Here is a 23919-nt window from a genome sequence, read left to right as displayed (position 1 = left end):
AACCATGCATATCTTGACGACATTGAGCAATGTTTCTCCTTGTTCCATAGAGGGTCTCTATTAGGGAATGGACTTGTGTCTGGAGCGCAGATACAACATTGCTTTGAGCTTGCATATCTTGATCATGAGGCAGTTTGGATGATATTGCCTTAACAACCAACCCAGTATTACGCAGGAACGTACTTTTGGCACTGTTAGTGGACAAGTACTGACCCACTGCAGCAAGAGCTGACATTGCGGTTATAGTTGCCTCGCCACCTTCAGAAGGTGGCGGTTCCACCATTTTTTCCATAGCTCGTTGAAAAATTGAGGTTTTACATTAGTAGTACCAGAACAGAAGATATTAAGGAGGCAGCAAAACCAAACAAAATAGCTTTGGTCTATATACAGAACTTATTCTGGTGAACCCATGTAAAATATTAGTTGTATTTTATTGCAAAGTACATAATAAAACCAGGTTCCAAACATATGACCATGTACCATCGCTAATGTATTGTCTATTTCTTCACATTGTATTGAGGGCTAAGGATAAAGAGACGAAGTTTATAATATGGTAAGCATAGTATGATGTCATTCATATCACCAAATAACTGAGAACGGACAAACAGGCAATTGTAACATTGTGTGGGAAAGTCCAGCACAGAACTAGATTACGGGTCAAGATCAAAGGAACATCACTCCTATCTTTTAAACCTTGTTAGGTGCAATGATACGCTAAGACAATTGTGTATAAAATTGAAAAGAGTAATATACATTGGCTGCAAACCATGCAGTTCAAGGCACATGTCAGAGTAAGTAGTAGTTAAAAGGCATGAGGATTAAGGACTTACAACAGCGGCTTTGACTGGTGTAGTCATGCCCTTCTTCTTGCCGGTGTGACAGTCCTTGAAGATTTCCACAGCATTTGGTTCAGGTTCTTTTTGGTCCTTGCGGGCTTTCCTCTGCATTTGGAACAAGTCAATATAGATCTGATAATATGGTACAGCGAAAAGAGTGAAACAACAGCTAATTACAAGAGCCTCGGAGTGTGCAATATAGCTACGAGATCCTGTCGTCTATTGGAATTTCACTTTCGTACAGTTGGCCTTGTTCTTTGAACAGTTCACCTACAAGAAGATAGATTTGTGTGGCACATGCGTAAATAGGACTTCAACATGTGATCTGATGACATATATACAATGTACCTGATACTTCGGATCGGACCAGTGTTTAACGAGGCCTCTCCAGTCTTCATCAGATATATTTTCCACTGGAGATGTTTGGGAAAGTTCACTGTTAGCCTTGCCTTCAAAGTGAGTTTTCCTCAAGTTATAACGATACTGTCGCAGAGCAGACTTGAAAACATGGGTGCAAGCTTGTATGGTTGCATCATCTTGGCTATCCAACTTGAACCTCATCTGTTGAAAATTATGGGAGTCTCATTATCAGCAACCTAGAAAGTATTGGATAGAGAAAGACGATATTACTAGTTTCCATACATAACCATACTTACAGATAAATGGTCGAGGAAGATGTTGAACTGGGTTTCGTCTTTGTCATTCCTGTACTGAATCCATGTTGGGAGGATACGTACATGACACCTAACAGCAAGCGCTACCTCTAATACTAACTTGGCTGACTTTGTAGCATCACGTGGCCTTTTTAAACCTGCCTCAAAACGGATCTCCATTCTTCCTTCTCTAGATTTAGTTAACCTATCGAGCATTATCCCTGATGTTTGTTTCCTCTTGCGCCTAGGTGCTAGTCCAACAACAAACATAGGAAGTGTTAGTGTACATCAAACCATGAGACTACATATAAAGAAGCATGCAACTGTAAGTTGACTCTAGCAACTACCTTCTTGTTGTTCAAGCTCACAAGGTTCATCTGATATTGCCAACTCGTCTTGTGTCAAGAGTGCTTGGGAAGTAGTGTCAGGTGGCAAGGGAGCATGGGAACGTGCTGCTAGCTCAGTTGACGCACGAGTACGTCGTGCAGCTGGTAGTATTGTGGTAGGTGTTGCAAGAACTAGGGTTGTCTCTGCTTGTTTGGTGGCAGCTATTTGTTTCTCTTTGTCTTTTTTTGCAACTCGTGTAGCAAGGGATGCCGTGTTTGTCGAATTTTCTACTGGACTTTAACCTTCTATTGCACCATCAGTACTAGCAGAATCTGCAGGATTCATCCGCTTCTCATTCCCTGCCATTCTGTGTTTCTTCCTCTTTCTCTGTGCCATGTTAAGTCAAGCCGACAAGAAAAACGAATAACAATTTAGTTCTTCAGAACATATTGATGCGTGATGCAGACGAACTGAACTTTGATGTTAGACAACCACATGATAGGAGGATGTAATATGTATGGAAAACAGGACAAAAGAGATAACCAGAACTATGATGTGTTAACTAAGAAGAAGACATTTCACCAAATTAGAAGCAATGCAATGGAAGGTAGACACCATATGAAAGATGCTACAAATATCGCTCTGCCAAGTTAACAGTGTCTCATCATAAATGGCGTTTAAACAAATGTGAAGCAGTACAAGAAATAAATCATTTGCAAGATGCAAACAACATCACACTACCATGTTAGAGGTCTCTCGTCATTAGTGCCATTGCATATTCACAGCATTGCATATTCATAGCTTATGATGTGTAAACTAAGGAGAAGGCATTTCAACAAATTAGAAGCAATGAAAGCTAGACACCATATGAAAGATGCAACGAATATCACACTACCAAGTTAAAACTGTCTCGTCATAAGTGCCATTTCAACAAATTAGTAATACGAGCTAGAAAAGAATGTGACATGTAACCTATATCACACTCCAAAGTCAAATGTTTCTGATGATAAGTGATTGTTGCAGGTTACACAACAGTAGTAATTTGATGTAAGAACATGGTGTGATAGACAGATATTGTATGTTTTAGAAACAAGAACACGTGTCTTATTCAAGTATAATGTGTAAAGTAAGCAGATGGAATTCAACAAAATTAGAAGCAATACAAGCTAGACATAACACATAACATGCAACCACATATAACAGTGCCAAGTTAGAGGAAGCACCGGTGATGCTGCACTAGGGGAGACGTGCTCATCATAAACACAGCTTTGTTGAGTGTCTATGCATGTATTGTCTTGAAAATCTCTACTCCTAATCATAAACAAATTAGTAATTTGCTGGCCACAGACCGTCGAAGATTAACCAGCGAAAAAAACGGCATTGGTCTCGAACGAGTACTCGTGCCCTCGAGCGAGGTCTCGTGTGGATCTTGCGAGTGCCCTCCTTCGCCCGCCGCCGCCCATCGGTCCTTCCCCGCCATCCCTCCATTGCTCCGGCACTGGTCCGCGGCACAACTCCTCGCTGAGCGCTTCGAGGATCCGGCGCGGATCAAAACCGCCGGTATCCATTGCGCCAGCGCGGATCCCCTTCTGGACCTGACGCTGAACAGGTCCAGGACATGGCGCCAGCTTCAACGGCGTACAAGATCCGCCCTCCAGGTATCACATATCTGAAATTTACATCCAGATCTGGAACTTACATCCATACACAAAGACAATGGTATGAACCTACATAGCAGATCTGAAATTTACATGATTTCATATACACAGTCATCACATACACACTGCCAGCACATACACACAGACATATCTGGAATTTACATCCATACACAAATACAATGGTATGAACCTACATAGCAGATGTGAAATTTACATGATTTCATATACACAGCCATCACATACACACTGCCAGCACATACACACAGACATATCTGGAATTTACATCCATACACAAATACAATGGTATGAACCTACATAGCAGATGTGAAATTTACATGATTTCATATACACAGCCATCACATACACACTGCCAGCACATACACACAGACATATCTGGAATTTACATCCATACACAAATACAATGGTATGAACCTACATAGCAGATGTGAAATTTACATGATTTCATATACACAGCCATCACATACACACTGCCAGCACATGCACACAGACATATCTGAAATTTACATATATACACAAAGACAATGGTATGAAACTCACAATATACAAATCAATAACATAATAGATGCAAGCCAAAACTACTTCTGAGTAGCAAACCAGTGAACAACTATAAACCGTAGAACTTAGGGAACCACAGCCAAAAAAATGTGACTGCATGTAAAAATAAAAGAAATATTTCTTTGCAGGTAGGACGTGCCAGAGTTCTTCAAAACATTTGATGCAGAAGATTTAGTGCAAAGGAGAATGATATATATTTCACTCTCAAAAATATAACCAAAGGTTATCCCAGAATCAAAAGCTCCCACTTGTTGTGGGGTCCTGGGAAAGGGAATTATTAGGTTCTTACCCAACATTTCCCTTGTTTGATTTTTTAAGGATACTGACTCAAACCCTGGACTTCCAGGATACAAGTGGAGATACTGCCATTCTCTTGAGAAACAAGCCCAATAATAAGGGTTTGGTTCTAAAAGTAATCCTGGACCTCCAGGACACAGATGGAGATAATTTGTTTGTTAATGATAGCTCAACGAGAAATTAAAAAATGATAATCAAATTAACGGTATAAATACGAACCTAGCGTTCCGTATCATGTGCTCTGGTACGGGTCCCAAAACCCTCTCCATCATTGCTATGTGTTCCAGGTTCTCATGTGTCTGAAACATATATCAAGGTAAAAGAGGAAAGACAGGCATCACAAGCAATCTAACCGAGCCTAAGCCTGCCAAAGGAATATTCCGTAACATCAGAACTCAGGATTCCACTCTTGGAGTAGAAACAGTAGCCACTGCTACAGCAGTTGGTCTAACACCAAGGAAAAAGGAGAAAAGATGAGTTCTTATTCAACAAAGAAAGAACAGAGTTCAGTATAATCAATATTTATCGGTAGTTCAGCGGGGTAGAATAAGAGGATCATTGTGCAGGTTTCAGCTTGACATGTATAAAACGCACTGTACAATTTAGACCAATAAATACCCAACTGTAGTAACCACTAACGGGCACTCTACATGTGCCTTTTGCTGAATGTGTTCTATGTTTAGATTAAAGTTCAAGATCTGCTTAAAGTTCAAGATAGAATAAAGTCGAGGAACTCAATGATTGACTGTTGATGCTTTGAATTAAAGTACCTTCTTATTCATGCCTTCAAGTTCGCCATATCTCTTGCGTTCATGTTGCATCCATTATATCCATCTGATCATCTCCCAGGCCTCAAAAACACCAGAGCCAGCGGTCATTTCATTTGCGAATGGGTAATGCAAGAAGCAAAGCCGGTGAACATGAACAAGAAGACGGCATAGCTACAGGTGGTGTTCACTGTACTATGAATACTTGCTTTTCTGCTAATTACGCTTCTTGCATAATGTGTTGCAGATCAGACGAGCGTAAAACATGCTGAAGAATACAACGCAAACTTGATACCCGTTGATGAACAAGTAGATGCTATTCGCGCGATTGAACCAGGTATATAAACTGTGAAAATACTGTGATGTGATGCCTGACGTGCAAGTCTAACAATGACTTGTACCATGCTTAATGTCTTGCAGCACCTACGAGCGTGACAAAAATGAAAGATGGTAATCCAAACATCATATCCATAGCTGCAGATGTTGATCCTTTTTACACGACGGAGACAGGTACATGATTGATTGCGTGCATACCAGACAAATATTGAAGTTGTATTCATGCTTACTATACTCTACAGAAGGATCGGAAAGGGTAAGGCCTGGGTACCATGATGATGGTCAAACATTAACACCTACGGCTAGCCTAACACTCCATCATGCCATTCATAACATGCAGCTACGAGATAATTCTCAAGGTATCCATAGGCATGATATCCACCTTCCCAACCATCGTTTTATTTGTTTTCTTATTTGTATTTATACATGCAGACGACACTGCTTCCGAACATCATGAAACTCTATCATTAAATAATGAATGCAAAAAATACGCGGATAATGCAAGGGCGGAGTACAATGCAAGGAAATGTGCAGCTTATCGGATTAAACGAAATGAGGATATTGTCAGCTTACAAAATGAGAATCGGCCGGTAGTTGCAAAATCTGGTAAGCTTGATGGACACTCTTAGTTTGATGTGCATACGTATGTTGCGTAGTAGGTAATATTGTGCTTATATCCCGGGTAACAGAATATATGATGCACAATAATTTGCCACTTATTAGATCATAGGGATCTTATCAACGCTCGTAGGGACATGATAAGGCTTCTTTCAGCATTGACCAGCCAGACGCTGATGGTAACATTGATGAGATCAAGAGATACGTTGACGCAAGATGGGTCACCCCTCCGGAGGCTATGTGGAGGATATTTGGTTTCCCACTGTGTGCCAATTACCCACCTGTCTTGCAGTTGCCTCTTCATCTCCCGAATATGCACAGGGTTGCATTCAATGCACAGGCTGACTTGAAGAATGTTGTTTCCTCCGAGAATGCTTAAAAATCCATGTTAACGGAATATTTCAAGGCAAACTAAAAACACCCTTGGGCAAGGCATATATTGTACAAGGATTTCCCCGGAAGCTTCACGTGGGAGAAGAAGAAGTTCTGGAAGAAGCGGGTGGAGCGTTTTCAGATAGGTCGTATCGTGTCTGCCAATCCTGCCGAGGGGGAGCGATACTACCTTCGTGTGTTGTTGAACCATGTTACGGGGAAAACATCATTTGAGGACTTGCTCACCGTCAACGGCGTTGTATGTGGGAGCTTTAGAGAGGCCGGTGAAAGGTTGGGACTCATCGAGGCAGACAACACGCTCGACGACTGTCTTACTGAGGCGGAGCAGTGGGCTATGCCATGTTCTCTTAGGAGGCTCTTTGCAACAATATTGGTGCACTGCGGGCCAGGCGATGTGCGCGGTTTATGGGATAGACACCTCGAGCCTATGTCCGATGACTTCCGTCGGACACGCACGTCTCCGAACGAGGTGGAGCAGATGGTGTTGCTTGACATTAGGGGTATGTTGCAGTCTATGGGTAAAGACATTATTGATTTCGCTCTTCCAACGATCGATGATGCGTTTGACCCAACCGAGGGCGAGGCCAGAGAGATCATTGAGGAATCAACTGTTTAGTTTGACGAAAGTGACACTAAATTGTCATCTTCCCTGAATTTTGAGCAAAGGGCTGCATACGATGAAATACTAGCGTCTGTTGAACGTGGTGATGGGGGTATATTCTTTGTTGATGGTCCTGGAGGTACGGGGAAGACCTTCCTCTACAGGGCGATGCTCGCCAAGGTGAGGCGCGAGGGCAAGATTGCTATCGCTACCGCGACGTCGGGTGTCGCTGCTTCTATCATGCCTGGCGGCAGGACTGCCCACTCAAGGTTCAAAATCCCACTGAGTTGCGATTATGGAGCGTCGTGCAACTTCACCAAGCAGAGTGGAACCGCCAAGCTGCTAAGGGTGGCCTCATTGATACTATGGGACGAGGCCAGCATGACTAAGCGACAAGCGGTTGAGGCATTAGACAATAGCATGCGCGACATCATGGGAATACGCGACCGACCCTTTGGAGGAAAGACAGTTGTTTTTGGCGGGGACTTTAGGCAGGTGCTTCTGGTCGTCAGAAGGGGGTCACGGGGCCAGATAATTGATGCAAGCCTCCGAAGTTCTCATCTATGGAAGAGTATGCGGCAGCTTCGGCTCATCACCAACATGAGGGCTGGTAATGACACTTGGTTTGCAGATTACTTGCTCAGGGTCGGTAATGGCACTGAGGAAGCCGACGACCAAGGCAACATAATACTCCCTGATGATATTTGTCTGCCATCAACAGGTGAGGTTGACGACCTGGAGAAGCTGATTGACCACGTGTTTCCAAGTCTAGATGACAACATGGCAGATTCGAGTTACATGACATCTCGCGCAATCCTTTCCACGACAAATGACAACGTCGACAAGATAAACATCCGCTTGATAGAGCGTTTCCAAGGAGATGAAGTAATCTACCATAGCTTTGACAGTGCGGAGGACGACCCATATGGCTACTACGCTCCTGAGTTTCTAAATGGATTGACTCCCAATGGTCTTCCTCCGCATGCACTCAAACTAAAGCTGAACTGCCCTGTGATACTTCTAAGGAACATTGATCCAGCTAATGGTCTGTGTAACGGGACTAGGCTTGTTGTTAGAGGTTTTGAGATGAACACCATTGATGCAGAAATCGTGATTGGACAACACGCTGGTAGGAGGGTCTTCCTTCCTCGAATACCTCTATGCCCATCTGACAACGACATGTTTCCTTTCAAGTTTAAGAGGAAGCAATTTCCTATAAGGCTTAGCTTTGCTATGACGATTAACAAGGCTCAAGGGCAGACCATCCCCATTGTTGGTGTGTATCTACCTAATCTAGTGTTCTCTCATGGTCAACTCTATGTTGCTTTGTCTCGAGCCATCGTGAAGAGAAACATTAAAATACTTATTCAGAAGGAGAAGCCAAAGGATAAGGCCAACAAGCAATATAACAACCTGAAGAAGCGTAAAAGACCGACCGTTTCCTTGCTGACTTCAATGAAGAACATCGTCTACAAGGAAGTACTTACAGGATGAAGTTAGGTCGTATAAGACCTGGTGGAATTATATATGCAATTTACTCTTCCGATGGTCAAGAATTGCTGTAATGCGGTTGTATGACATATTTTTTCATTTGGTATCTCGGTTGTTAGAAGTATACACCAATAAGTTAAAGTAATAAATCCATTTCAATAAATTTATACTGTGTTATGTGTAATCTGATTTTGTACATGACACACAGCGTACTGTGTTATGTGTAAGACTAGAATCAGAAATAATGATTGGCTTCATGAAGATCTGCATCATGTTTAATTAATATTTAACCTTTATCACTGTTACTTGCTTTCCACTATCGCAATTTTTCTGGCAATGTATATGTCACACAGCGTACCGTGTTATTTGTAATTTGATATTCCGAAATAATGTTTGGCTTCATATAGAGCCGCTACCTGTTACATTTACTTTGTACAGTTTGATTAAAACCTGTAGCATGCATGTGATGTCATCATTTAGCATGCAGATTATATTTGATACATTGAATTTCAGTGTGTGATAAATTTATTTACATACTCATTAAATGGCTAAAATCTTACATGTTGGCCTACTGCCTTGAGCTTTATGAGTGTGTATGACTGTGTAATATATCCTTTGTTCAACCCACTTTTAAATGGTGTGCATTTTTCATGTACAGCTATAGCTATGAAGGTCTCTTTTTATTTAGTTCCCTAATTCTTGTTTATTTTTTGATGTTCTCATCCCTCTTTGAACAAGGAGATGTAAGTAAATGATACAGTTGGCACAAACTTGAATGAAATGTTGATGCATTCAACGTAGACTTGGACATGTTACAGCTGGCACAAACAGTATTCAACGTGGTTCTAATAAAATCCCGTGTATAAGTAAATGTTACAGCTGGCACCATCATCGTTGTTATATCTTTTCTACTATCGCAATGTTTATGGCAGTGTACATGTCACCCACCGTAGTATTTCATGTGTAATATGTGATTCAGATATAATGATTGGCCTGAAAAATACCTGGAACATGCAATGAAACTTTTGTTTTACGGCAAGTGATCATGTCCATTGTTATTATTTTGATATTTTGATATTATGGTTGAATGTAAATTTATTGGCGTCCTTATTATCCCTGTATGTATCTGATAGGTCAGAAGTATAGGATTACGACTGGTCTTAATTATAAGACCAACACACGCAGAACGGAAGTTTGTGCAGCTTTTCAAGATATATTTTCCATATGTACATCTAATAAATAATAAAATGGTAGCCTGCGTTCTTGCAAATATGTTCAAATGCCCGTGCGACTTTGGAAAAAAGATTGATTACTTGTACTTTCATGCGTCTAAACTAATTATTTATTAGTTCAGTTCAAGTTTCATTTTTATTTTTTGCATTGGTTCATGTACCTTCATTAGTTTACTGCGGATCTGAAAGAGTTCTAACCTAAAAAATTGTACAAGGCTGCATTAAACGATTGGTTCAGAGAGCAAGCATCGTTCTACAGTATCTTAAGGACGCTTGTTGGGCTGAGGGTGGTCGACTTATAGGTTGCACCCAGCCAAGACGATTGTCTGTGCAGGTATCAACTGTTTAAATGTTCATCAAAATGTGTATCCTTCTCTAGATGCCATGTAATACTAGGTTTCTCTTTTTACCTTCTGACATGAGCATGCACCAGATTATTCTTTTGGGTACGTCCCTAGCAACTAGCATGGCGAGTAAGGATCTTAGCTAATTATCCAGAGCAAGCTTCTATATTACTTATGGATATGCTGGTGCAACATGAATCAAACCCGGGCAACATGAATCTAAGAAATAAATTATTAGAGATAGATAACTCCTAAAAGATAAGCTTGGAGGACTTTTGCAGAGCTCCCAGCCACGGAGATTTATCCAGCTTCCACTTTGTTACCTAGCCGTTTGTGATGACAGGGTTGCCATGTGGTAGTGGCCATAGTGCCCAAAAGTGTGTCTGTAACAGGAGACTTCATCCTGCAAAATTATTCATGTGCTCCGGCAGTGATTTCTAACATCCTATACGGAGCAGTCATCTGATAGAACCATGTCTGTACTAATTAGAAGATGGTAGCTGAACTTTTGTTTACTGCATTGGTATTACTAATTTCCATATGTTTGAATTTTTTTACAAGGTAGGGGTTGCGTTCTATTTTACATTTGTTGTCAATGTATTTTTTATGTAGTACTATGTCACTACTATATAACACTGATTTTTAGCGTAGATATCCATGAAGCCAGCCTCATGACACTTGACGAAACACGTGCGTACGTCAATGGTGTTGTTCAAGCTAGGAACAATGGAGACTAGAAGTATCTGTGTACACAAGTGCACAATTTGGAGAATGTGACAATGCACGTGTCTGATCGCTGAAGTGTGCAGTATTTTGGAAAAAAGATTTATTATCTGTACTTTCACGTATCTAAACTAATTATTTATCAGTTCAGCTCAAGTTTCATTTTAATTTCTTGCGTTGGCTCATGTACCTTCATGAGTTTAATGCTGATCTGAAAGAGTTCTAACCTAAAAAATTGTAGAAGGCTGCATTAATCTAGGACCTAGCGAGTATTGGTTCAGAGAGGAAGCATCGTTCTGTAGTATTTTAATGACGCTGGTTGGGCTGAGGGTCGTCGACTTAAAGGTTCCACCCAGCCAAGACGTTTGGCTGTGCAGGTATCAACTGTTTAAATGTTCATCAAAATATGTATCCTTTTCTAGATGCCATTTAATACTAGGTTTCTCTATTTACCTTCTGATCATAGCATGCACCAGATTATATTCTTTTGGGTACGTCCGTAGCAACTAGCATGGCGACTAAGGCTCTTAGCTAATTATCTAGAGCAAGCTTCTGTATTACTTATGGATTTTCTGGTGCAACATGATTCAAACCCGGGTAACATGAATCAAATAAATAAATTATTAGAGATTGATAACTCCTAAAAGATAAGCTTGGAGGACTTTCTCTGGCCTCAACCACGGAGATTTATCCAGCTTCCCCTTTGTGACCTACCCGTTTGTGACAGGGTTGCCATGTGGTAGTGGCCATAGTGTCCAAAAGTGTGTCTGTAACAGGAGACTTCAGCCTGCAAAATTATTCATGTGCTCCGGCAGTGATTTCTAACATCCTATACGGAGCAGTCAGCTGATTGAACCATAACTGTACTGCTTAGAAGATGGTAGCTGAAAATGTTTGAATTTGTTTCCTGCTCTTAGGCTACCTTTGTAGATGCATATCCTCTGCTCTCACTTACCTTTTCAACCCATTTTAATAATTTGAACAGACGCTTGCATCTAGAGTAGCTGAAGAAGTTGGTGTGGAACTTGGAGAAGAAGTACGATATACAATAAGATTTGAGGATGAAACCCTGTATGATATAAGTTTTTATCCTTTCACTGATTTTCTTTGTCTGAATTCTACAGCGTGGAACACATTTTTGTACTAATTTGTTTAATGTCATGTACTCTGCTTATGCCTACATCGTTTGACACGGCATGACCATGATCATATTGCCTACATCCGCGCGTTTGCGTGGCCGCCGAGGCTGGATACCTGGAACTGCTAGAAGGATGGTGGCATCGGCCGCTGCTGGAGGGGATCAGTTCGTTTCGAGTTGTAGGGAGAGAATAGAGGGACGGATGGAGGAAGGCGAGTCCATGGGCTTGCTGGCTTCTGCTGCTCCTTTCGGGAGAGAGAGCGAGAGATGAGCCATTTTTTTGACCGAATGATGTCGCTCATGTGCTGCTTCTGCTAATGCATGGACAGAGAGTGGCATCTGTCTAATACCGTTGCTGCTAATGCATTGGCATAGATAGACAAAATTATGTTTATCATTTGTACGTATGTGTGTTGTACATCTTTGTCTGAATTCTACAGCGTGGAACACATTTTTGTACTAATTTGTTTAATGTCATGTACTCTGCTTATGCCTACATCGTTTGACACGGCATGACCATGTTCATATTGCCTACATCCGCGCGTTTGCGTGGCCGCCGAGGCTGGATACCTGGAGCTGCTAGAAGGATGGTGGCATCGGCCGCTGCTGGAGGGGATCAGTTCGTTTCGAGGTGTAGGGAGAGAATAGAGGGACGGATGGAGGAAGGCGAGTCCATGGGCTTGCTGGCTTCTGCTGCTCCTTTCGGGAGAGAGCAAGAGATGAGCCATTTTTTTGACCGAATGATGTCGCTCATGTGCTGCTTCTGCTAATGCATGGACAGAGAGTGGCATCTATCAAATACCGTTGCTGCTAATGCATTGGCATAGATAGACAAAATTATGTTTATCATTTGTACGTATGTGTGTTGTACAGATTGTTATGATGAAAAAGAACAAACAATATGATCTTTTGCAAATCTTTGTTTGACAGAAATATTTGTAGTCCAATAATATTTTTTGATATACATTAGGATCGTAAATTTATTGTGTTATACATGATTTATTTGAAAATACTAAAATTAACATTTGTCCCGTAGCTACGCACGGGCAATAACCTATAACATAATTAAAGATATCATCAAGGTAATGGAAAATAACATAATAGAAGGGAAAACAATAAATAAATTAATGTGATTATCATAAAGGTTAAGAAATATTCATATAGAAGAAAATTAATTTTTCATAGGCAACTGAAAAATCAGATACGTTTTCATAGGCAAGTGATCATAAATCACAAATTTGCATTAATGAAATATAATATGAATCATTACGAAGGATCATGGCCCGATTTTGAGATGTCTGTTTCCTTGTTTAATAAACAATTTTTAATAGGCTGCCAAATATTAAATATCTTAATATAGATATGCCACCCACGGAGGCGTAGCCAGCCAAAAACAAATTTTCATCACTATTTCGTTTTCCCGCCGCCCTATGATTATATAAAAAAGCCCCGCTGCACCATATTTGTCACCATCTTTATGTAGAGGAGAAGTCATCTCCTCCACGACTACAATGGTAATCTCATACGGATCGTTCACCTCTGAGGGTGATGGCGTCGCCGCCAGTTCCTGTCATCAGTCAACCCATCACCCCTCCGATTAACAGGCAAGATAGAATAATCTTTTTGTACGTATAGTTGCCATCACTAGATAATGTGTTATTTTATTGAAATAATCACCATTGTTTGGCCACTATAATGTTATGTTCCTTGTTTGTTTATTTTTATCCTCCCCTTGCAAAATAATTTTACCTCATCCTTTTGTTTTTATTCTACGCACAGGAACTTGAATTTTCATCGCGTCCAAATGGAGCACATATATCAGAATTGCTAGATTATTCAAGCTAGGGTCATGTGGAAGGCTCACATCAAAGAGAATGCCATGGGAAACTTGTACCTTCAGTTCATACTACTTGATCGGCTGGTAAGGCATTAATCATCTACTTGATAGCCCGCATTTTCAAAATACAATATTGATAAACATGTATTTTTTTGCTCATAGTTGTTATGATTCATAAATATATATTAGGGAACAAAGTTGGAAGCGATTGCGTACAACAGGCAGGTAATCCATTTCAACAGCATACTACAAACCGGTAGGACCTATGATTTCAATCGCGTCCGGTTCAACCCCACAGATTTGCCAGATGGACATTTCTGGTACCTAGCCATGGACTTTGTCACCACACTAACTGCTACGACTGAGGTTAGGATGTCGGCACAGGAAATAACGCCGACAATTTTCCCACCGTGCTTCCCACAGTTTGGAGAAATATTTGAGCTACGGGACAAAACCATCACTGGTGCATCATCTTTATATTTGTTCTTGCATATTAATCCGTACAACTCAGCGTCTCATTGTGATTTCAAATTTGCAGATGTGGTTGCTATCCTTGCCTACGTTGGTCAGATAGAATATAAGTGGGATTCAATATATGAACGCCAGCCTCATGACACTTGACGAAACCACGTGCGTACCGTCAATGGTGTTGTTCAAGCTAGGAACAATGGAGGCTAGAATATATTGTACACAAAATGCAACAATTTGTCTTTGATATAAAAATGTATGAAACGCTTTGCATGCAACATTTTGTTGCCAATTGTCACATTATGAAGTGTTCGATTATGTCTTGGAGTTTAATAATATTGGATATTCAATAAAAAAATCTATCTAACAGTGCCGTCATATTTCAGAGCCATATAATGTGAAGTTCTGAACTATATATTTGACTAATATATATTTGATGACCAAACTGTCCATAATGGACTTCAAATGGTAGCCTGTCTACTCTCATTTGAGCTACACGTACGAATCTCTTTCAGTCTAGGTTCAAATTTGTTAATATACAGTGCAGCGCAAAAAGGAAAATATTTTACCTTGACAGATGCTATCGCATGCTATCATGCATTATGACATTCCAAAGATAATATAATTAATTTTGTACATGGAATCAAGGACTGCCGTATGCCCATGCGTTGAGTTTTTTTCTACACACGGAAACAATAGTTCTTCAAGTGACGCGGGCTTTTTGATCGTGGTGAGGAGGACAAAAATATAAGAAGAAAAACTTTGTGTTTCTTTATATTTCTCAAACGCCCGTGTTTGACGTATATTTGGGAAATAAACTAATTGTTTTTTTTATATATCTGGAGGCAAAGTTTGGAAAGGAGTCATAAATTAGGAAATATATAATCCGGCGTTGATACATTTGCCAGGTGGAGCATGCAATGAAAATAATTTTATACCATGTTTTCCTATAGTTTTTGTTATGGAATATTGCCATTACAGAAGGATATGGGCTACCTTCCGAGTACATGCCCACGATTCCTCCCGGCGAGGATATGTCAATTAGAATTATAATTATCATTAGTCATTTCCTTCCAAATTTCCTTCCAAAATGTTATATTGTCCAATCTCCCGGTCCGGCCTACCATACGTTCAATGGGTTTCCCAGTGTGGCCATTAATATTCCCTTAATCGGATATGTTTCTAAGGAAAGTTATATTAGGCTTCTTCCGATCGGGAAAGAGAGACATATATAATAGATATATAATCCGGCGTATATTTATTTGCCCAGTGGAGTTTGGAAGAAAAATATATGCTTGTCCTTTTATTAGCAAGGATCTATAATGGAAACGTGCATGGATGGAATAATAAAGGGCACCTTCCAATCCATACAACATGCTAATGCGTCACCGACCTGGTGCCGGACACTCATATATACTCATATATATGGTCCGGCTGTGAGTCCACCGTTGTCCACTGCCCCCTCGCTCGCTCGTCTTGGGGCTAAGACGACTTTCTGCCCGTGCCAATGGCTGCAATGCCGATTTTTGATGGAGTGAACGACGCAGTCGAGTACATATACAACTACGTCATGCTTTCCTCAGTCGAGGAGCAGTTAGAGTTTGTTCTGGCATCCCTAAACTCTATCTATAATTTATTTGCAATTATTAGCTGCATATCAGTACCATTATATTATGCATTATCGGCATCTTATTTTGAACCCGAGTAAAAATTTGTTCTTTCACATAACCCACGTCGATGAGTTGGTCACGTTCATAAGTTGTTGCATGGATGCACTGGTTAGGATCATGCGATCCTTTCTAAGTCCATACGGTTCTTAAGATCTAACGTAGTGGTTGCAAAAATCTGTTCATGCGATCCTTTCTAAGTCCATACGGTTCTTAAGATCTAACGTACGGTTCTTAATATTATCCTTTTACATTACGCCATGTTAGTACCATCCACAGCACGTTATTTTAAACTACAAATTTTCAATGAACTGTAGTATATTGCAACGGGTCCTGGTGCATGATACATGTACCATTTGTAGTTTTTATCATATGTGTAATAGGAATAAGTTGCAACCGAACATATCATAATAGATTTGGTTATCTTATGAAATAGTATTTATTTCCTCAAATGACATGACAACTCCAATTTTTAGGTACACACATTTCAGACCTTTCTAGAGTTGTGAATACTAAGTATTGTTTGCCCACATATTGAAGTACAATATTTTTATGATACCCTGATTTTATCATGCCGGTTTATTTGCAGCACAATATGGATAAGGAGCCCTCGTCCATTCGTGATCGAGTTAAGTCTACGGACTATCCAAGACACCATGCGAGGTGATACATGGATCAATCCGAGCTGCTTCGATATTGCAGTGCGTAAGCTTAGTAGCGACGCGATACAGAGGAACGCAGGAACAGACTTTGTTGGCTCCACACATATGTTTGATTTGCAATTCCATGGCCTAGCACGGGTGCTGAGTCAGACTAGCTTATGCCAAGCTGAACGCACCAACTTGTTGATTAACAATGTCATTGTACGGCCTTTGCCGAAATACAACGTGCTCATGACCCCTTCCATTGTAAGGATTTTCCTTTTTAAAATTTGGTGTGTATACTATCTGTTCACCATTAACTTTGTATACTTATTGCAGTACCTATTGCCGTTGTATTTGGTGGATTCCTCGTACGGCCTCCTTGCAATTAATATTGAAAATAGGAGGACTCTCCCGATTGATCATTCTAACAAGTCATTCCTAGGCTCAGAGGACTTTCATGACAAGGAACTTAAGAAGGAAGCCCTGATAGTTCTGCAAGAATTTGGCAGTGTATTGCAACAGGAGAGGCCGAGGCCTGGTTTGAATCCCCAACTCGTGGATTGGCCACAAGATCATACCTATATTACAGCCCCGCGGTAAATGTTTTAATTGGCCATGCACATTATAGCCTCACTGGTATAGGTTCTAACATATGGAGTTTTTTTGTCACAGCCTGGACTCTGGATTCAAACTCCTACAAGAGATGGCTCACCAAGATGATACTCTCGGGCATAACATTTCCAGGACTTCGGTAGGTGCATATATAACAAGTTTCTCTCTTCCATATATTTGTTGAATATAAATTTTTGTTCTTCCACTCACATAGGTTTGTTGTGCAATTCATTCTTTAGCAATTTATTTCCTACATATATATAACAATTCATTTTTTTATGTTTTCTAGGATGCAATACAGCTCAGAAAGAACTTGCTGGTCCAGATGCTGACGATCAAAGGCAATGAAGCAGCTGGAAACATCCCAGCTGAAATTACAGCGGCCTTGATGTTTTTGGACGAATGAATATCGTATCCGCGTCGAGCACAACCGAGCGCCTCTATTTCCGGTGAGGCCAACTATCCAGAATCCTCCCGCATCTTAAATCCATTGACGCTTTTCTATTATAGGCTTTGTTCTATGTAGATACCGAATTAGCACCGCTAAACTTTTAATCTGGAAATACCACTATAGAGTACTTTTCCCTGTAATTAGCAAGTCTTCCTTCGTTGCCGCGCAAGTACTTCTCTTGCATTCCCTGAAATATAAAGTATATACTATCTCTACTTCCTAATCAGTTTGAAAGATTAATTCAAACTATGCATGCTCCTAAGAAGGAGAAGTTCTTTATTATCTTGCATGTACTTTCACCAGAATGATTATTTTCGTTATACCTCACTGACCAATGATGTCAGGCTTTACTTCGTCCGAAATCAGCACATACCAGCTAGCGAATATTCAACATAAAAATATGATGGTTATAGGCACATACCTTTCATTGCCTTTAATCTTCAAGTTCTCCTCGATCTGCTCTCTACCCATGTTCGAACATGATCCAAATTTCTCTTTCATGCTCATGAGTTTCTGATAACACACTGAATTACTTTTATGTGTTCCTGAATAGAGTAACCAAATTAAGTGAAAATGGGTTTTCTTCTTGACTACATAAAGTAGAAGACGGTACCAGCATTTTCCGACAAAGAGGGAGGGGAGGAAATAATTTATCATTAAGCTACTCTAAGGGAGTCACATCTTTTAGATTCATCTTTAAATGTAAGGAGAAAGCTGTGATAATGTAGCCATAGAGGAACAAATCCAAAATACACAAAACAAATACATTGTAGCTATCATGAGTTTTGTTGTTGGGGTCAGGCAATTGAAGATTGTGGTCATAAATGCAGTAAAGCATGCCTCTACTTATGAGAGAACAACTAAAATTACAATAAACTCCACACTGATTATAAGTATATTGTTTGTACAAAATGCTAAAAAGGAAAATAGGTCTTCATAAATTGAAGATAGTTCAGCCACATCAGATTCAGCACTACACATAACTCGCGTACATATATGCATTGTTAAATACACTTGCTAATCACATCAATACAAAAATTTCCTTTTGAGGTTTTGCAGCTCTTTGGAAATAAAACAAAATCAACCAAAGGGCAGCTTCGAATACCTTGCCTGCGGAGACCATGCATGTCCAGCAATGAACCTCACCAGGACTCAATCATTTGGCATGAACAGATTGCTGGGCTGCAGCACACAACAAGAAGAACCAGTTCAACACGGAGTTAATTTGAAAAAACCAATGTCCAAGACAGTTTGTAGTTAACAAAAATTAACATTATTGTTTCAGCTAACAACAAAAATTAACATTATTGTTTCAGTTAACAACTCCTTTCTTGCACGGACATGTATTATGTGATCAAGCAGTAAAAAGCATTTAAGGGATTATCTAAGTACAAAATTTAGAGAGAAAAACAAAACTTTCAGACGATGAACCACCGGTCTTCACAAAATAAGTTGTCTGAGGTTACTTATCTGCCTAAGAGAGCGTGTACTGCACGTCGATGATGCCCATTTGCTCTATAGGATCCTGCACAATTTACAGATGTTTTTCCACTATCATGCGCCCATGGACGAGGCACCTTTAGAAGTGTTTGGCATATTATGCATCTCCGAAAATATTTAAATCAGACCCCATGCGTGGAACAACTTGTTCTGCCTGATATATGTGTGCAACATGTCAGATGCAAATAATTCGATCAAATAATTATTTAGTCTAATCAGCATTGTGCTAAGCAATCAATCAATCAATTTATATATTGGTTCATATGCCAACACATCTACAAACATCCCTGGTAAATACTGGAGCCAACACCTCCACAAACCCGTGTGAGCTGCAACCTCCACACACAGAATTGCCTGCTATTGATTGAAGAGGAAGAGTAGCTATACCTGGTACGGCTCTATGAACTGTTCTCATCTGCGTCGACCGCATCCGAAGCCTCGATGGCCACCATCCTTCTCATGTCGCTGGCACGGCAGGCTCGACAAAGGGGCGGGTGTCGATTTGGGGAGAGGAGGACTCGGCCACGAGGCGGTAGAGGCACGGGAAGGACCCGTCGCCGCTGGCGGCGGCGAGGACAAGTCGAGCACTGCCAAGCACGGCCGCGAGATTCGCGAGGTCGGCGCGAGCAGGGCAGTCGGCGAAGACGGCATGGGCAGGGAGGCGGCGAGGTGCTTCCTAGGAGAGCGAGCGGCGGTCGAGGAGGCCGAGGATCAGGGCGAGGCGGAGGCTGCGGCTAGCGGCGGGAGAAGACTGTCCTTCCACCGCCGGCGGTGGCGACCTTTGTGTGATGTTGGTCGCCGGTTGTGTGCGTCTCTAGCCGCCGTCGGATGAGTGGAGGGGAGTTGGGGAGGGGATGAGATGGGGTGGCGGTGCGAGACGAGGTCGCCGGCTGTGGGGGCGAGAGCGGAGGCGGTGGGGTGGGTGACTCGCCGAGATCTGCCATCGTGAGTGGACTGGGAGTCTGGGAGTGGAGAGAGTGAGGGGATCAGGGGAGGTAGTAGATAGGTGCTGGTTGGGCTTGGGTCGTGCGGGGAAGGAGAGGTTGGGTGCTGTTTTTTTTTGGTTTTTTAGGGGGTAGATTGGGTGCTGGTTGGGCCGTGTTGGTAGCTGATTTGGGCATACAAAAACATATGTATTAAAGTGTATACATATATTAATTAAACATGGAGCATACAAAAAATATATTTTTATACTTATTAGATATATTCAAAGTATCACACAAAAAACACAATTTTGAGAGAAGAAACCGAATATACTTGGTTTGTGTTGGATTGCTTGCATGCTTTTATCTTTCGTCGGACAATTTTCCTTAGCCTATATAAATAAATTAAAATGATTCAAGAAATTTCAGATGACTGCTTATTTATATATGAACATTATAGTTGGTTGTTTTCTCCGAGATAAATGCAACGTCTTTTTTTATAATATGAAAAACGGGTTTTCTATTTTACAAAATAAAATAGTTGTGTTAGTTTCACTTTTATTTTTATTATATATATTATATATGTTTCTTTCATCAGAGATAAAAAGTGATGGGTTCTGACATACACACTGATGTAACGATGACTGACCTAACTGAAACACTACGAGAAGAGGTGCATATAGCTAATCTTTGTATGTATGTTATACATGATAATACAAAAGGTGTATTCTTTATGTATTTTTTCAGAATATAGGAGACATAGATATGGAATTTGGAGATGCATAAAAAGAATCCATCGGCAAGGGTTCCGAAGTGACGTCACTAAAATGGGGCTTCATCGAATTTTTTACAACATAATGATGTGGAAGCGGTGTTATCTCATAAAAAATCAAAAAAGGATGCCAATTTAAATGTTACCGCGCAAGGTATTTTTTTTCAATGTTGTTATAGATCTTTCCTTCGTTATATTGCCTAATTCACTCGTTTTTTTATCATGCCGACAGACTATGTTTGTACTTATTGCTAATTTTCCATTTTGTGATCACTTTACATTACAAGTGAAGTGAACTTCAATTATTATGCACTTGTGACCATGTTACATTGTCTCTACATATGGTCTCTACCTGTGAAATATCTTTACATAACTTTAGAAAAATATTTCAGAAGCCCGTGGCAACGCACGGGCATTCTACTAGTCATCTTGGGGGTGTGGAGGAGTAGAAACTGTAAAGGCCCTACGTTCGGAAGGAGCACCTTTATCCGCTGCCTTGCTAACTTCCTTCCGCTTTATTGATTTTGAATTGTCAAGTAAAACCGACAGGAAAAAGCAATAAAATTCTCTCTTCAGAACTCATTCATGCATGATACTGACAATCACTACTTTGATGTAAGGCAAACACATGATACCAGGATGGAATATGTAGAAAAACAGGACGGCATGGCATGTTGACAACTGTTTGTGTAAACTAAGCAGAAACCATTCCAGCAAATAAGAAGCAATCCAAGCTAGACACCACATGAAAGATGCAACCAATATGACTCAGCCAAGTTAAAATCGTCCCATCATAAATGGAATATCAACAAATTAGAAGCAGCACATGCTATAAATCATGTGAAAGATGCAACTAATATCGCACTACATATATTAAAGGTGTCTCGTCATGTTGATTGATGCGGGATACAGAAAAACAATAGTTTTATGTAAGGACATGCTAAATAGACAAATGTACTATGTACTAAATACAGGAAGGCATGTCACATTAATAGGTATACTGTATAAGCTAAGCAGAGTAGCACATGCAGTTTAACCAGATTGGAAGAATTACAATCTAGACACCATATGCAACATGCAACCACATATCACGCTGCCAAGTTGGAGCAAGCACCTGTGATGCTAGTGTAGGGGAAATGCTGTAATCAACTACAGAGCTACGTTCACTATCTTCATCTAGCATTTCTGTTTCTTGAGAATCATGTCGGGAGGCTGACGCTGCATTCTTTAAATGAGGAGTAGTCCCATTGCCTGCCTGCCTCGTCATAAGTGATTGATGAGGGATACACAAGAACATTAGTTTGATGTAAGAACATGGTTAATACACAGATGTACTAGTATGTACCAAAAATAGAAAGGAATGTCATATTCAAAGGTATAATGTGTAAGCTAAGCAGATGCAATTTAACCAAATTGGAAGCAATGCAAGCTAGACATCCGGCTAGAGTGGTGAGCATGATCATCTAGGACCTGAGAGCCTGGTGGGAGGCGGGCTGCTTCGCCACCATCGCAGCTTTTTAGTTGGCTTCTAGGTGATGCCTATCTTTGCTGGGCTTGTCACTGGCTCGGCCAGTGCCCTAACTAGCCATTTGTCTTCTGGTGCTCACGGGATGGTGGTTCATGTAAAAAATATCTTTCCTTATCTAACCGACTTCGGCCTTTCGAATACAAGCTTGGAACATGCAACCACATATGACACCGCGAAGTGAAAGCAAGCACCTGGGATGGTGGTTCATTGTGAGCGAGGTCATCAACTCCAGAGTTACGTTTACCATCTCCATCTGCTGACACTGCACCCATTATAGCGCTGAAACATGTCTTGCCTACCCACACACCAAACTGGAGCGACTTCTCTCTTTTCTTTTTGGCTTCTCTCATGGCAGTAGAGTCTGAAATACCCTTGCATAAAAACACAACAGTGAGAGTAAGGGTGAAGTGTGTGCAGAACTAGCACACTGTAAAAGTAGCAGATAGCAGGTGGCTGAAAAATAAATGACAGGAGACATATGATAGCTCTACAACATTGCATGGCAAACAAAATTAGATTCTACTCTGTATGATTTTGTAATATATGAGCACAGGAAATGCAGGTACTCCTCCAGCACACCACCACATGTGGTCATATCTAAGATAACAGTCGACTGAAAATAAATAGGTCAGTCGATTTTTTCAATGAACCGTCCGATCTATAAGGAACGGGTAGATGGCCTTCGTCTACCTCCCGCCAGTCACTGTTGACGATCTTTCTCAAACCGCCAGCGACCACCGGCCCAGACCCCTGCCTCCGCCGCCCCGCCCTCCCATCGACCTCACACCACCGCCGTGCTTGGCAGCGCCCCCAGGCCATCCCTTTAATCCCGGCCGACCTCCAGATCAGGCGCCAGTAGCTCTAGGCCGCACACGCCCCTAAGATAAACACCAAGGCGCTGCTTCCCCGGTGTAATAGGCGTACTAGCGCCTGTTATGCCGGGGAATGCTTCCGTTAATTGGGAATCAAGTGGCCGGAAATTGAAATTCAAGGGGGCGACGGACCTCTAGCTAAGGTGAAATAGTATATGAGGAGAAACCTTGTGCATCGCGAGTTACTAGGAACATCTAGTATCAAGAAGAAGCGGTCAACTAGTGTCTTCTGTGGGATGAATACCGTGCAAGCAGAGACGTAAGATTTGCACGAGTAAGGGAAGAGGAGTACCTTTTTCGGTTGCCGGTGTGGTCACCTCCACAAGTCGCGCCGGTTTTCTTCTTTTTACCGGGGAAACCGATGTCCTGGAGGGTGCAAGCTTGGACGAACCCATGGCCAAATTGTTGACTGTGTTGCCGTGGCCGTATGTCGGCGGAGGGGAAGCAAATCCGAGGCGGCGAAGGACGGCGTAGCAGGAACAACTCTGGTGCGGTGGAGGGTGGCGAAGTTGGAGCGGCAGTGGTGAGGCACAGGACGGCGTGGTTGAACTGGCTCGGGTACGGATGGCTCGGCCTCGGCTTCAACTACTAGCCGTGGAGGGCGTTGCGGTTGAGGTTGCGGTGGACGACGACGTCGGGGTATCGGTTCCGGCGT

The 23919-nt window shown here is 41.3% G+C and overlaps 1 long non-coding RNA gene across 7 annotated transcripts; it reads right to left on the bottom strand.

Annotated features, from left to right (window-relative positions):
- Positions 1-3070: 3070 nt before the first annotated feature.
- Positions 3071-20195, bottom strand: LOC125543555. 7 transcript variants are annotated; one of them, XR_007298566.1, is made up of 5 exons: positions 19557-20195; positions 18775-19323; positions 18091-18214; positions 4567-5198; positions 3071-3485 (listed from the first exon to the last, which is right to left on the bottom strand). It is a non-coding gene; the product is annotated as an uncharacterized LOC125543555 (long non-coding RNA). The 7 variants fall into 7 exon arrangements; XR_007298567.1 differs by lacking the exon at positions 3071-3485 and adding an exon at positions 3492-3988; XR_007298565.1 differs by lacking the exon at positions 3071-3485 and adding an exon at positions 4151-4474.
- Between the last annotated feature and the right edge of the window lie 3724 nt (positions 20196-23919).

The sequence above is a fragment of the Triticum urartu genome, chromosome 3, assembly GCF_003073215.2.
Source record: "Triticum urartu cultivar G1812 chromosome 3, Tu2.1, whole genome shotgun sequence".
Lineage (NCBI taxonomy): Eukaryota > Viridiplantae > Streptophyta > Magnoliopsida > Poales > Poaceae > Triticum > Triticum urartu.
Note: the sequence above shows the minus strand (reverse complement) of the source record. Positions and strands in the feature narration are given on the sequence as shown.